Below are 14,120 nucleotides of genomic sequence, written 5' to 3'. Positions count from 1 at the left end.
GTTTTCCCAAAGAGCAAAGGGAATAGTAGGTGGTTACCTGCCTTTGGTGCGGGTGGGCAGTCTTTAGCCACTGCCTAGACTATGAAAAACACAATCTGGTTTATCACATCTCCCTCCAAATTCATTTCCATCAGGTTGGTTACTTGTTCTAGGTGTGTGACTTAACCTCCCAGTCTCATGCGATAGACAGACTTGTAAACAAATGCAGTAATAAAACAGGCCCAGGGCTATAATCTATTTCCATATTGAGTGTGATGAGACTACAAAAGAGGGAATAACCAATTCATCCTACCTTGTTCCACAGGGTTCCATGAGGAGATGACATCTGAGTCCATCTTTGGAAGATGAATATGTATGGGATCCTGAGAGATAGAGGATGTGAAAAGGGACTCCCAGGAGAGGGGAAGCACAAGTACAAAGGCACAAAGGGCATATCTGAGGAGCAGCGGGGCTGCAGTGGTGGAAATGAAGCTTTGTAGAAAGGTAAAGTTTGGAAAGGGTCCTGTAAACCCTGTTAATAACTTTATCTAGACAGCCATTGCAGGACACTGAGCTCCACAGAGACAGCACCAGGGCAAGTGAGAGCCAAACAGGTACTAGGTAACTCTGAGCCTCGCTGAGGAAAAATAATTAAACACGGGCAAGGAGAGCCTAAGAAACTGAGAGGCAAAATGTCGTCATATGCATCCTTTGCGCAAACTTGCTGGGAGAAGCACAAGAAGAAGCACCCAAATGCTTCAGTCAGCTTCTTGGAGTTTTCTATGGACTATGTCTACAAGGAGAAAGGAAAATTTGAAGACATGGTGAAGGTGGACAAGGCCCATTGTAAAAGAGACATGAAAACCTGTATCTCTTATAAAGGGGAAACAAAAAAGAAGTTCAAGGATCCCAATGTACCCAAGAGGCTTCCTTTGGCCTTTTTCTTATTTTGTTCTGAGTTTCACTCAAAAAATCAAAGGAGAACACCTGGGTCTATCCATTGGTGGTGTTGCAAAGAACCTGGGAGAGATGTGGAATAACACTGCAGCAGATGACAAGCGAGCAGCCTTATAAAAGAAGGCTGAAGGGAAAATATAGAAAGGATATTGCTGTCTACTGAGCTAAAGAAAAGCTGATGTAGAGAAAAAGAGAGTCATCAAGGCTGAAAAAAGCAAGAAAAAGAAGGAAGATGAGAAAGATGAAAAGGGGGAGGAGGAGAAAGATGAAGAAGATGATGATGAATAAGTTGGTTCTTTCTAAGTTTTTTTTTCTTGTCTTGTCTGTAAAGCATTTAACACCCCTGTACACAACTCACTCCTTTTTAAGAAAAAATTGAAATGTAAGGCTGTGTAAGATTTGTTTTAAAACCATACAGTGTCTTTTTCTGTATAGTTATGCTGCTGAATGTGTCTCTAGCTAACCCTGTCCTGGTGGTATTTTCAATGGCTGCTAACCTTGCGTGATACAGCGTTGGGATGTAAATTGGCATGGAAATTTTTTTTTTTTTTTCGGTACGCGGGCCTCTCACTGTTGTGGTGGCCTCTCCCGTTGCGGAGCACAGGCTCCGGACGCGCAGGCTCAGCGGCCATGGCTCACGGGTCCAGCCGCTCCGCGGCATGTGGAATCCTCCCGGACCAGGGCACGAACCCGTGTCCCCTGCATCGGCAGGCAGACTCTCAACCACTGCGCCACCAGGGAAGCCCATGGCATGGAAATTTAAAGTAGGTTCTTGCTGGTACACAATACAAATGAGTCATGTATGGGGATAGTTTTTTCATCTTCAGTTGTCTCTGATGCAGCTTATATACGAAGTAATTGTTGTTCTGTTAACCGAATACCACTCTGTAATTGCAAAAAAAAAATAAAAAAAGTTGCAGCAATTTTGTTGACAATCTGAATGCCTCTAAGTAAATACAGTTTTTTAAAATTAGTATTGTCCTTTTCCTAGGTCTGAAACTTTTCTTATCGAGAGGAAACTTGTCTTTTGCCTTTGCCCATTTTGGATCACATGAACTATTACAGTGTTTATCTTTTCAATATAGTTAGCTGATAAAAAGCTTTTGTCTACACACCCTGCATATGATGAGGGTAATAAAAGTTGAAATGAGACCCAAAAAACTCCACAGACTCCCCCCCAAAACCAAACCAAAACAAAAACAACAGCAAAAACGTTATCTAAGGGCAATGGGAAGCCATAAATGGTTTTTAGCAGGAAACGTTCTGGACTGATCAGATTTGTGTTTTAGACAATGATTGCTGGTAGGGTGGGAAGATCTGGGAGTGAGGAAGAGTAGCAAGAAGACCAGTTGTGAAGGCAGGGGAATTATTCAAAGGATATTTGGGAGAAGTGGAGTAGGAAAGAGGCTGGAGTTTAGGATGTCTCTGGACAGGAATATGGTAGACATTTGTGATTTTGCACGTCCTGGGTCCACTCCTCTTTTTCAGGTTCAGAACCCCAATTGAGTTTTAGGGGAAAGAATCATTGCCATTGGTAAAGTTTGGTGGGAAGAGTTTCAGTGAAGGCGCTCCATCCCCAGCCAAGAAGATGTTAAATGCTTTCTTCCTAGAATTCTAATCTTGAGCGTAAGGGCAGAAAGAATGGAGGCAGAGGAGTTGAATCATCCTTTTTGGGTCTCAGCTTCCTTACGCATACAGTTGATTTAAGCTTCAACCAACACTGCGTGGTAAGCAACAGTCCTTTTTTTTTAAATTTTGTTTTATTAAAGTACAGTTGTTTTACAATGTTGTGTTAGTTTCCACTGTGCAGCAAAGTGATTCAGTTACGCATATATATATTCTTTTTCAAATTCTTTTCCATTATGGGTTATCACAGGATATTGAATATAGTTCCCTGTGCTATACAGTAGGACCTTGTTGTTTATCCATTCTATATGTAATAGTTTGTATCTGTTCATCCCAAACTCCCAGTCCATCCCTCACCCATACCCCTTCACCCTTGGCAATATGGTAGGTAACATTCTCATTCTAGATTCTCCAGTCTTCATGCCCTGAAGGAGCCATTCACCTACACCCACCACTCAGCTCCCCAGAGCTGCTCCGGCCTCTGTCATTTCTGAGCCTGGATTTTGAGGCTTCGCTTCAAGTTGGTGAGTTGCTTCATCCTTCCAGTAAACCCCTCTCTGCTTAAGCCAGCCAGGTGCATTTCAACAGCTTTGACAACAGAACCCTATCTGGTCCTGAGGACATTAAGTGAGAGAAGAGGCAGTGGGCGTGGGCAGAAATAAGTTTAGTTTTAGTCGTGACAGGACTTTAGTTGGAAATACAGGGGCTGAAGATTTGGGACACATCAGTACACAGTGGGGTTCACACTGTAGCTGATGAGGCCACTAAGGGAGAAGTTATTTAAAAAAAAGAAAAGAAGGAGTCCAAGAAGAGAATCTGGAGGGTGTGGAAAAGAAGATAGGAAACCAGCAAAGTGACCCAAGAGGAATCAGTTAAAGGGCTGGCCAAGAAGGGGTGCAGTCCTGGCAGAAAAAGAACTTTTTCAGAGCAAGGGAGAGGTTAGTATAGTGTAAAATACCGGCAAGAGTGTCAAGGAGGAGAATGTAAATGATTGGCAAGGGGAGCACCAGGGACGTTAGAAAGAGCAGACTGAGGGCGGGGGAGAGAAGAGACTACCTCCCTCCCAGACTGTTGGAGGCTCAGATGAGCTGGCTTTGGTGAACTGGGAGGGGGCCACCAAATAAGAAGCTTGCACTCTGATTTCCCGGGACTTCTGGAAAGAGCAGTAGTGCTTGCCTCCTGTACCATCCTCCCCTCTCACGGGCATTGACAAAAATATGCTGGCAAGTTCCTACACCCCACTGGAGCCCTCACCCACCCAGAGGGCCTGTCCTGGGGAGCTCGGTCTCAGTCACCTAGGAGCCCAGGGCCCAGCTGAGAGGCTGGAGACAACCCTGCCGTGGCCCTGGGTTCCTGCAGTGGACTCTCCTTCACAGCCCACCCTTCCACCCTGCTGTCACTAGCGTCCAAACTCATCCAACTCATCGTCTGACATTAGAGCCCTCCAAGATCAACTCCAAACCCCCTCCCACCCCCGTCGCGCTTCTCAGAAACCAAAGTTCCCTGAACACAGCACTCTCGAAATGGCCTACACAGTCCTGTTTCTGCACCTTTGTTCACACGACACACCTTCTCTCCTTTGATCTCCTGCCTACACGCACACTTCACAGTTTCCGAAGCATCTTCACATACCTGTGTTCACAACAGCCCTGAGGAGTAGGAAAGGAGGAAGTGGTATAGTTACGCCCCTTTTACAAATAAGGAAACTGAGGCTGGGGGGAGTAAAGGGACTTTCCCAAGGTCACACAACTAGGAAGTGGCCTGTGCAGACTTCTGGAGTCCAGTGGCTTCTAGAAGCCAGGCCCTGGAATCGTGAAGGTTAGTGCAATTGTAGCCTCCTTGCCAGCACAGGGCAGGCTGTTGGCTCCATGCAATTTGGCTAGAGGTGTTTGGGGGGCATCATGGGTGCAGTGGTCAAGAGCTGGCCTCTGGGTCCATAAGGCTTGGGTAACTTAGCCTCTCTGGGCCTCAGTTTCCTCATCTATAAAATGAACAAAACCCATTTACATCATCAGGTCATTAACTATTTGGGAAGCATTTAGAACACTACATAGTAAATTTACTTGAAAGAAATCAGTGAACCCAGTGATTTAGGCAAGACGGCAACTGGTTGAAAAGGACTAGACCCAATCACTTGTCCACAGCTTTACAGTAATGTCCTCCTGGTAGGGACTCTGGCAGTCACAGCAGGCTGCAGAGGAAACCAAAGAGATAACTGCTGTCAGCATTTTGCCATATTCCCTTCTCTTCTCTTTTTCTTAACTTAAAAAAATTTTTTTAATCTATTAAATTTTAATAAAACAGACCTAGAAAATTCAGTCATTAACTTTTCAGATGAGAATCATTCTGAGGAACGATTGAGCACCTTTTGTGCATATTTAAGCGCTGTTGCCCAGTTTTTATAATTTTTCAGGGTTTTGTTCCCTTCCCAACTAATATTTAGTCCATTACTTGTGCTCTTGACTACTTGTAAGAGCAAAGAGGTGGAACAACAGAAATGTTCCTTACTTAAATGATGGCCACTTACCAAACTGCATGTGATCCAAGTTTTATAAAAAATTAGACTAGAGAATTAAACACTTTTTTCATATGTTTAATTGCTGCTCGGTTATCCTCTTTGGTGAAACTTATTACCTTTTTATCCATTTTCTTCTGTCCATTTTTCTATTTATTTCTCCGCTCTTTTCTTGCTGATCTGTAAGAATTTTCTGTATATTATTTATACCAGTCTGTTGTATTGTATATACTAGATATCTGTGTGGCAAGTAGCTTCTTTCAACCTGGGGGTTGTTTTTCCACTCTATGAATGGATCTTTCGATGATCACATGTTCTAAATTTTAACATAAATTACTACAGCAGATATTTTTCTCTCAAAAAACAATTAGTTATATCTCTGCAAGGATCCATGGCAAGGTGTGACCAGTAGTTGTCTCAGGGAGGGTAGGGTTGTGGGTGTTCTGTTTTGCTCTTCTGTGGCTTATGTCTTCCTTTGGCTCATCTGTAAATTTTTCTGTAATGGATATGTATTGCTGTTTTCATAAGAAAACTAGAAATTAGAGCAATAAGAGCAATAATGAAGGGGCAATAATAAACCCTTACCATATGCCAGTGTATTAAATGCTTGATATGAATTCCCTTAATGGGTGCAACAACATAATGTAGACACTGTTATCCACTTTCTAAAGTAAACTTTTTATTTCAGAATAGATGTATAGAAAAGTTGCAGAGATGTGCATAAACTCCCCAGATAGCTCACACCCAGTCTCCCCTACTGTTAACATCTCACGTCACGTGAATATCGTGTATTTGTCACAACTAATGAACGAATATTGATCGATAATATTAACTAAATAAAGTCCGTCCATACTTTATTCAGATTTCCTTAGTTTTTACCTAATGTCCTTTTTCTGCTCCAGAATCCCATCCAGGATATCACATTACATTTAGTCATCATCTCTCCCTAGGCTCCTCTTGGCTGTGACGGTTTCTCCAACTTTCCTTGTTTTTGAAGACGTTGACGGCTTTAAGGAGTGCTGGTCAGGTATTTGTAGACTGTCCCTTGATCAGGGTTTGTCTCGTGTTTCTCAGGATTGAAGGAATCTCAGGATTCCTTCCTTTGGGGGAGGAAAGCCGCAGCTGTGAAGCGCCCTTCTCATCACATCCTATCAAAGGGACGTGTTATCAAGATGACTTATCACTAATGATATTGACCTCGATCACTTAGCCGAGGCAGTGTTTGCCAGGTTTCGACTAGACTAAACGTTCTCCACTCTCTTTTCACACTGCAGTTGTCGGGAAGAAGTCGCTGAGCGGGGCCCTCACTTCAGGAATGGGGAGTTCTGCTCTCCTCCTGGAGGGAGGAGTATTTACGTAAATTATTTGACGTTCTTCACAGTAGATTTATCTATTCTCCTCAAATTTATTTATTTTTTCAATCATTTATTTATATCAGTATAACCTCATGGATATTCATTTTGTACTCTGGGTTATAATCCAATACTGTGTTATTTATTTTGTCACATTGTTGCAGTTTTGGCCATTGGGAGCTCTTTCAGCTGGTTCCTGTGTCCCTTGGATATCCTATCATTAACATCCACCTTTCACAGATGAAAAAAATAAAATTGAGAGAAGATGAATTACAGCATTGAGTCACACCACGTATGACCATTAGACACCGTTGTCTCCTCTAAACACACACACACACACACACACACACACACACACACACACGCGCGCACACACACGTTTTAAGAAATTTTGGAGTTTGGATCAATTTTGCCCTGCTTGCAAAACTTTTCTAATTTCTCTTAATCCATAATCTTTGCTATGGTTTCCTTATCATGCCTGTGTGTGTGTGTGTGTGTGTGTGTGTGTGTGTGTGTGAACATCTAGTTTGTTCCCACAGATACTTGTGGTTATATATTAATTCTGTTTCAATAAATAAATACTTTATTGTTGGGCATTTCAGTTATTCCAAATTTTTGCTAATACATACAACACAGAGAAGAAATACTTAGCTATAAAAAATTAGAAATTAAAAAGTAGATTTAAAATGCCTTGAAAAGATGGGCAGAAATGCTTAAAGACATCTAAAGGTTGCAAAACCACTTCGCAAGCAACTGAAAATTCAAAGACTTTCGAAACACTGGCTTTGGATATGTGTTCGTTTCCAAGGCCATCCTGCTGATCAGCCTGTTTTGGGCCAACTGCCAGGAGCCCATCTACCAGCCCCTCTTTCCCGGATAACCTCCTACAGCACATGTGGCCTGGACGCACCTCCAGACTCCTGTACGGTTCCTGCCCCCTCGGTCTGAGAGCTGCAGGGAAGAGCTTCCTTGGAGGAAGGTGTCACTGGCCCAGCACCGTGATGCCGGCCACTCCCCCTCCTTCCTCCCGGAGGCCCTGTGATCTCGGCCAGGTGGGTGGTTTGCACCCTCATAGGTTACACCCTCCATCCTCTCCGCCCAGAGTTACCCTCCCTGCACCTGCCGCCACCTGGATCACCCCTATATCTGCACACACCCTCCCATAACAACCCTGTGAAGGAGACAAGCACAGGAACCTGTGCCCAGAGGAGGGCCTGAGGAAACCAAGGCACAGAGGTTAAGTGAGCCAGTCAGAAGCAGAGTCAGGCAGAGCTAGAACCCAAGCGTCTCCCTCAAAATCCAGGGCTCCTTCCTACTCCCTTGCTGCAGGGGTCTCTGCTCTGGAAACTCTTCTGTGATGGGAGATACTGGCCCGAGACCCTGCCTGTCTCTCCCTGTGTTTGGCGTGGTGTCTGGGCCCGTCTTCAAGGGCAGTTATCTCCTTGCTTCTGCCAACAGAAGAGGATGCAATGGAGAGCTGAGGGGTCCCCAGCCTCTCCCCTCTGACAACAGCATCAAGGCCAGGACCAAAGTAGGTAGGAGGAAACACAAGTGCCAGGGCTGACACCCTGGGGTGCACCCTGGTGCTGCCCCGGAGAACTTAGACCAGGGTTTCTCAGCCTTGACACTATTGATATTTGGGGCCAAATAATTCTTTGTTTCAGGGGCTGCCCTGTGATTGTGGGACATTCAGCAGCATCCTGGCCTCTACCCACATCCCTACTCCAGGTTATGAAGACCCAAAACGTCTCCAAACATTGCCAGATATCCCTTGGGGGGGGCTCAAAAATCACCCCCGTTTAGAAACACTGGCCTAAACAGACAACCACTGGGTTTTCAGGACAGTGTCGGCCTTGACTGCATTTTTTCCAGAAGTATAATTTATTCAATATGTAACCAACTGTGACTTGATTTGTATACATTTAAAGAACTTTTTGCATCGTTAAATAACAAATTTTTATCAAGCATGGTGTTCTGATTTGGGGGGTTTAAAATATGGTCACCGTGGCATGTTCTCAAAGAGAGGACAGACCTGAACTCCGGTCCTTGGCCAAAGGTCCAGATCCTGGGGAGGAACCCGGCCAGATTTGGGAGGGGGTGGAGCTGCTGACCCAAGGTCCTGGGTCATCTCTGGCTGTGACACAAGCCCTTTCTGAATGTTGTGTCCGCACTGCCACCACACAGCCTCCTGGTGAGCGGGCTTTGCCCATGAAAGCAGGATGGCTGTCTGCAGAATAGTGAGAGCTCACAGCAATGGTGACCTCGTCTCCCTGTGGCCTGAGTGAGCACAGGACGGAATTTAGCCCACCCTCACATCCATCTTCCTACCACCAGCCGCGTGGGTAATGTGCTTCCTAGGTTAGCACTGAGTTCTCAGGCCACAGGAGCAGAAACACTGTCTCATCAAAGGACCAATATGTTTGGCCCACGTTGCAGACCCTTTCAATAAAACCTTTGACCTTCTGAAAGATGGTGGGATTGGGGGAAGGGAGGTGTCTGTTTTTTGTTTTTCCCAGGATGGACCGAGTCAACTAGAGAGGGTCACTTCTGGCAGACGGGCCGAGGTCTGGGACTGGAGGGAGAGGAGGCGCTGGTGAACTTGGCCTTATTGGCCAGAGGCAGGGTGGGCAGGTGACCCTCCCTTCCAGTTCAAAGTCATCTCATCTAGCTTTGTAAGGTATTCCCACCTATGCCTGAAATGGAGATCCAGTCAAGCACTTTCTCTAAACTTACCTGATCTGAAGATGTACCTGGGGCACTTGTTAAAAATAAAGATTCCTAGGCCCTTTCAGCAATTCTGACTCAGTAGGTCAGGGACTGAGCCCAGATGTTTTTAGTGCCTATAACAAACACCTCAGGCAAGTTGGGCAACACAGAGGAGGCAAATTCCTATACTTCGCCCTTGGCATGTTATTTTCATCTAGCTCCTTTCTCTTTGAGAACTTGGCAAGTTCTCTTACAGCCCTGGGTCTCCTGAGGGTGGAACTTACCTTATCCACCTCCAGGGTCAACCAGGTACCTGCAGTGATGGATGTTCAGTACATTTTTGTGGACTAAGTAAGTTCTCAAATAGGCCTCTCCACATGCAAGTCACATGTACTATTTTTCTTGGAGTAGAGGATGCCGTATTTAGGATCCAAAGCTTTATAGAATTTCTTTTAAATCTACTTTATTGAGATATAGTTTACATACAATAAAGTGTACCCATTTAAAGTACCAGTTGGATGAGTTCTGACAAGTGTGTGCTACATTGGTATAACCACAACCACAAGATACAGAATATTTCCATCAACCCCGAGTCCCCTCCTGTCCCTTTGCAGTCAGTCCCCGCTGGGCCCCGGCTCCAGACAGCTTCTCTTCTTCCTGTCACTATAGGTTAGTTTGCATCCTCTAGAATTACACGTAAACAGAATCGTACAGTATGTATTCTTTCGCATCTGGCTTCCTTCATTCAGCGTAATGATTTGAGATTCATCAGTACTGGTGGGTAAATCAGTCCTTCATATTGCCTAGTCGTAGTCCATTATATGGATATGACCCCAGTTTGTTTATTCAGTCACCTGTTGATGGGCATTTAGATTGTTTCCAGATTTGGCTGTTGTAAAGAAAACTTCTATAAACATTCATGTACAAGTCTTTGTGTGGACATATGTTTTCATTTCTCATGGAATTTTCTAGGACTGGGGTAGAGGTAGCCAGGAGTAGGGACCATCAGAAAAAGCCCTCCCTCAACTATTAAGTCAATAAACATTTACTAGGATGCTGATGTGCCAAGCCTGATCTACAGGCTAAGAAAGCCAGGTCAAAGAGAGCTCTCATGACCTTTCAGTGTGGTCAGCATCGTGGCAGAAATGCCCTCTGCGGAAGGGGCCAGCCCAGCCAAGGAGACCCAAGAGGGCCTCAAAAATCTTCAGACCACGTTCCGCTAAGGAGGCTTCATTTTGAATGCAGGTGTGTGAGGGAACATTTTTAATGGCTCGGAGGGAAAGACTCCTTAACTAAATTATCACATTTTTTTCCTCTTAACGCCAAGGTAAATTTCCCTAAATGGGAGTTTCCACTGGGAAGAGAAAGAAATGTGGACAGACTCTTCTGGGAAAACTGAGCCTGGGTAAGTTTTCTGGACAATCAGAAAGAAAAGTATATTAGTATATCACAAACTGGGTGGCTTAAACAGAAGACATTGATCCTCTCACGGTCCTGCAGACCAGAGTTTGGAGTCACGGTGCCTGTGGAGCCGCGTTCCCTCTGGAGGTTCTAAGGGAGAATCCTTCCTTCCTCCTTCCAGCTTCTAGTGGCTCCAGGAATTCTGTGGCTGTGGCAGCATCTAATCCCTGCCTCAGTTTCACGTGACCTTCTTCCTTGTGTCCTTTTTATTGTAAGGACACGAGTCCAGTAGATTAGTGTCCACCCTAAATCCAGGATGATATCACCTTGAGATCCTGAACTGATTACATCTGCAGAGATCCTATCCAAGTAAGGTCACATTCACAGGTACTGGGGGATAAGGATTAGCTATATCTCTCTCAGGGTGGGCAGGGGAGGGGACACAATTCAACCCACCGCAGAAGAAAAACTACCGAGAGTTTAAAAGACTCTGGGCCAGAAAGTAAACAAAATAAAAATAATAAAAGTCAATATTATTTAGCTTCCTATGTGCTAAGAACTGTCCTAAACACTAGACATAAATTATCCCGTTTAAACTCCTTGGCAGTTCTGAGGCAGGCGAGATCACTCGCTGCAATATGATGACGGAGGAAACCACAGGTGGTACCAGATGCTTCATTAACATGTTCACGGGTGGTCGCACAGCCTACAGATAAGCGGCCCAGGCCCAGAGCCACTGCATTACTTTACCTGCAGCAGGTGTTGAGGAGAAGTGCGTCGCAGTGCAGACTCTGCCCCTAAAGTTCTTGGAGGTCTTGGACATCTTTCTCCTTTCAGGGCTTGGGGGAGTTCTGTGTAAGGGGTGGGAGTGACCTCTCAGAGCCTAGACCTTGGGAAGCGAGCAGAGGTGGTGGGTGAATCTACTGCTGGCTGGCTCTGTCCACGACTACTTTTAACCCTTGAGTCTGGGGGCCACAATTGAGGCAGAAGGGCCAGACAGAAACCAACACAGAATCTTGGGAATAGAAGTTGAGGCAACATGTCAGTTTTGAAACATGCATTTTAAGAGTAGGGCAGCAGGTCCAGCATCCAAAAGGCGGCAAGAATGAGGGTGCGCAGGGTGAGGCTGGCTTGCAGCTGGGGGCTGCCTTGGGAGTCCCAGCCACCTGGAGAAGAGGTTTGCCCTGCCTGGGAGCCAGGATGGGTGAGGCACCCACCTTCTTAGCCTGGTATCTAGGAATGGGCTGAGGAAAGTAAAATTCTGAAAGCACCAAAAATGACCAGCTAAGAGGCAAAGAGGAAGCAGTGGATAGAGGGGTCCTCTCCCAGTTCAGCCAGTCCTCCTTCCTCCCACTTGAAGGATTTATTCTCTTCTCCCTGTTCTTCCTTAATCAACCTACTTTCTTCAGGTAATCAATGATCTACCCATTACCCAGATCAACCTAGGAAAAGCTGAGGCCAGTAACTGACCAACCCCAGCTCCAGTGTGGAGTTGAGCAGTTTAGAAAAGCAGTCAGCACACATTCATTCATTCATTCATAGCCCAGCCGTCACCCTCCAGGTGATTCTGATGCAAGTTTGAAAACAACTGCCCTGCACCATCCTACCCCCTCAAAGATTCAGGCAGGCCAAAGTCATCTCATTTTCTTTTATAATAGGGTGCCCAGACTGGCAGATGAAGGAAACAGCCTCTCTCTGGAGTTTAGTAAAGCCTTTGAAAACTTTGAGGACAATGTGGGAAAATGTGGAGAAGACCAGTGAGGAAGGAGGCTGGATACAGCACGACAGTGTGCTGTCATTCCAGAGGCACAATTAGGACCAATGGCAGTTGGACGGTCACACCCACAGAGTGTTAGTTAACAGGTTAGTTACAAATCTGGCAGGAGGTCTCTACTGCGGAGCCACAGGATTCTGCCCAGTTTGACCTTTTTAATCAACGCTGTGGAATATGGCATAGCATCCGCTCGGTAGGTGGCACAAACTGGGGGAGATGGCAAATACACTGGATAACAGAATGAGGACCAAACATGATTTTGACCAATCAGAAAGAGATATAAATATAAAATCCAGCACAAAGTCACCATGTATGGTTGCATAGGCTGTTGACTACCCAAGTGCATCTTCCGAGTTGAGGAACAAAATGGGGGCTGAAATTCAGCCAGCTCTCCACTCAATTCCACCCAAAAGAAGAGGACCCTTTTAAAATTTCACATTGAAGGTATTTTATGAATTTGCAGCAATGCTGGCTTATCATTTTTTCTACTGGGGTAAATATATATATATATAAAACATAAAATTTGCCATTTTAATCATTTAAAAATGTTAAATTGTGGTACAATATACATAAGAGTTACCATTTTAATTTTTCTAAGTGTACAGTTCAGTGGCATTAAGTATATTCACATTGTTTTGCAACCATCAGCAATATCTATTTCCAAAATATTTTCATCACCTGAAACAGAAACTGTACCCATTGAGAAACAACTCCTCATTTGCCCCTCCCCCCAGGCCCTGGTAATAGCTGATCTACTTTGTCTCTGTGAATTTGCCTATTTTAGATATTCCATGCAAGTGGAATCATACAATATTTGTCTTTTTGTATCTAGCTTATTTCACTTAGTGTGATGCCTTCAAGTTTTATCCATGTTGTAGCATGTATTGGAGCTCCATTCCTTTTATGGCTGTATAATATTCTATTGTATGTATGTACAGGCATACCTTGGAGATATTTTGGGTTTGGTTTCAGAGCACCACAATAAAGAAAATATCTCAATAAAGCAAGTCACACGAATGTTTTGGTTTCCCAGTGCATAGAAAAGCTATGTTTACACTATAGTGTAGTCTATTAAGTATGCAATAGCATTATATCTGAAAAAACAATGTACATAACTGAATTAAAAAATACTTTATTGCCCAGAAATTCTAACCATTATCTAAGCCTTCAGCGAGTAATAATCTTTTTGCAAGAGTAACATCAAAAATCACTGATCACACATCACCATACAAGTATAATAATAATGAAGTTTGGGCTTCCCTGGTGGTACAGTGGTTAAGAATCCGCCTGCTGATGCAGGGGACACGGGTTCGACCCCTGGTCTGGGAAGATCCCACGTGCTGCAGAGCAACAAATCCCGGGCGCCACAACTACTGAGCCTGGGCTCTAGAGGCTGTGCACCACAACTACTGAGCCCGTGCACCTAGATCCTGTGCTCTGCAACAAGAGAAGCCACAGCAATGAGAAGCCCGCACGCCGCAACAAAGAGTAGCCCCCACTCGCCGCAACCAGAGAAAAGCCCATGCACAGCAACAAAGACCCAATGCAGCCAAAAAATAAAAATAATAAATTTATTTTTAAAAATAAATAATGAAGTTTGAATTACTGTGAGAATTACCAAAGTATGAGACAGAGACAGGAAGTGAGCAAATGCTGTTGGAAAAATGTCACCAATAGACTTCCTTGTTGCAAGGTTTCCACAAACCTTCAGTTTGTAAAAAATTGCAACATCTGCAAAGTGAATAAAGTGAAGCACAATAAAACAAAGTATGCCTATACCATACTTGATCCACTCATCTGTTGATGGACA

Source organism: Orcinus orca, chromosome 19 (assembly GCF_937001465.1).
Source record: "Orcinus orca chromosome 19, mOrcOrc1.1, whole genome shotgun sequence".
NCBI lineage: Eukaryota > Metazoa > Chordata > Mammalia > Artiodactyla > Delphinidae > Orcinus > Orcinus orca.
This window is presented reverse-complemented; position numbering follows the sequence as displayed.